Source organism: Cibotium barometz, chromosome 63 (assembly GCF_041138505.1).
Source record: "Cibotium barometz isolate CiBa-2024 chromosome 63, ASM4113850v1, whole genome shotgun sequence".
Lineage (NCBI taxonomy): Eukaryota > Viridiplantae > Streptophyta > Polypodiopsida > Cyatheales > Cibotiaceae > Cibotium > Cibotium barometz.
Window position 1 is genome coordinate 6,975,803 of NC_141108.1, and position 2,037 is coordinate 6,977,839.

General features: G+C 41.0%; 1 long non-coding RNA gene across 1 annotated transcript; it reads left to right on the forward strand.

Annotated features, from left to right (window-relative positions):
- The first annotated feature begins 887 nt into the window (after positions 1 to 887).
- LOC147603611 (uncharacterized) lies at positions 888 to 1,538 on the forward strand. The gene is made up of 3 exons (XR_015265492.1): positions 888 to 1,032; positions 1,126 to 1,255; positions 1,358 to 1,538. It is a non-coding gene; the product is annotated as an uncharacterized LOC147603611 (long non-coding RNA).
- Positions 1,539 to 2,037: the final 499 nt, after the last annotated feature.

Genomic DNA, 2,037 nt, shown 5'->3' on the forward strand with positions numbered 1-2,037 from the left:
ACGAATGTGTGGGGTGCATACGCATGTGTGTATGCACGTGCATGTGTGCACATGCGTGGATGTGTGTGGGGTACACGTGCAGGTGCAAGTGTGCATGCAAGGTACAAATGTGAGAATGTGTATGCACATGTGTGTGGAAGAGTGTGTGCATAGGTACGTGAATGCACGAGGTGCAAAGGTGTATGCACGTGTATGTGCAAATGTGTGCACGAGCATGTGTATGTGTGTATATGCATACACATGCGAATGTGTGTGCATGAGATGCACATGCATGTGCCTATGTGTGAATCTGTTGTGTGATAGAAAGATGCTGAGAGAGAGAGAGAGAGAGAGAGAGAGAGAGAGAGAGAGATTTACAATTATATAGAACATATCACAAAAAATTTTCATAGCTTGAGTGCGTGCATGCCCGCACGCATGCATGCACATGCATATGCAAGTGTGTGCATGTGTGTGTGCGTGTGTGTGTGTGTGCACGCGTGAGAGAGAGAGAGAGAGAGAGAGAGAGAGAGAGAGAGAGAGAAGCATACCTAAAACAATGGACACAAAGCTTTCAAAGCTTAATGTATATTAAGCAGGCATCAAATACCATCAATACATGATTCTCAACCCCCAATTTATTCAACCTAAAGTGAAAAAATATTCAAAAACTACCACCCCAAAAGAATATATTTGGGAATGTTAGAAAATAGTCTCCCCTTTGCATCCCCATAAATGATGACATTCTGTCTTTTACGAAAAGAAGTTTAGAAAAAACTAGCGCTAAAGAAGAGGAAATCATGTAACGGTGCGTCTCTTTCTTACTGTTATGAAAAGCAAAGCCAGTTGCTCTCAGCATAGAATCTAGTATACTAAAGATGCCAAGTGCGCTCTCCAGTGACCACCCTGAGTGCATATATATACACGTTCAAGGCATAACCTATGCTTAAAGGCAGCTTGTTTGCTAGCAAGATTAAACTCTATCTTCAAGCGCTTAATTAACAGTTCAGAAAATGGCTGAGAGGCAGAGGATTAGTGGTTACCCACCTCAAGGTTCTCTTTCACAAAGCTTAATTAATACTTTCCTTGAAGTACCTTGTATTTGTTAGCTTAACGTAAACGCCTTAATTAAGTTTGATAATGTAGGTTATCCTACGGCCGATAACTCGCCTCCACCTGCAAAGGCTGCAAAGCCTAAGAAGTGCGCCAAATGTAGAATCCAGGACCGCAAGAGCCGACCCAAAGCATATAGAGATAGGGGTTGCTTGGAAGGATGGTAATTAATTACATGCAATCCATGCACTAATTATGCATTAGCTGTATAATACATCAGTGTTTAATAATCGAATCCCGTTCTCACACCGCCTTTTGCATGCAGTTTGGCGGCTCTTTGTTGCTGTTGCCTTCTGGATGAATGCTGCTGCGATCCTACTATTATCTTTAATTAGATTAAATAAAACTACGCAGGCAAGCAGGAGTTATCTATGATGGATGAATTACGAAAGCGCCCCTTGCGTGAGAACATTACTATGAATAATATTCTCATTATGTTAGCTCAAGTTAGAGATTTTGGTGAATAAACAGAGAGTGTGTGTGTGTGTGTGTGTGTGAGAGAGAGAGTGAGAGAGAGAGAGTAAGGGAGGAAGGGAGGGAGTGAGGAAGGGGCAGTCGCCAAGATCTCCTATATATTAGCACGTGCATGCTAGGGGCATTTTAAAAACCTCTTAAATGTGAAGTTCTAGCTTTTAAAACAATCCTCTTGTAAATTAATTTCTTTTTGGGCTTAATTTTTAGTTGATGCTAGCACTCTTACATAGGTAATATATAGTAAAACGATTACATATCCTAATAAGCACCCTCCCTTTCTATCACCCTAGTAAGACGATTACATATCCCAATAATCACCCTCCCTTCCTTCTCCTCCTACACTCGTGTGTACACACACACACACAAGGTGGTGATAATAATGATGCCACTTTCAACACTTTAGAAAAGCAAACTAACCACATTTGACATTATCAAACTATATGGACGAGACTTGAAAGACCTCTTGATTAA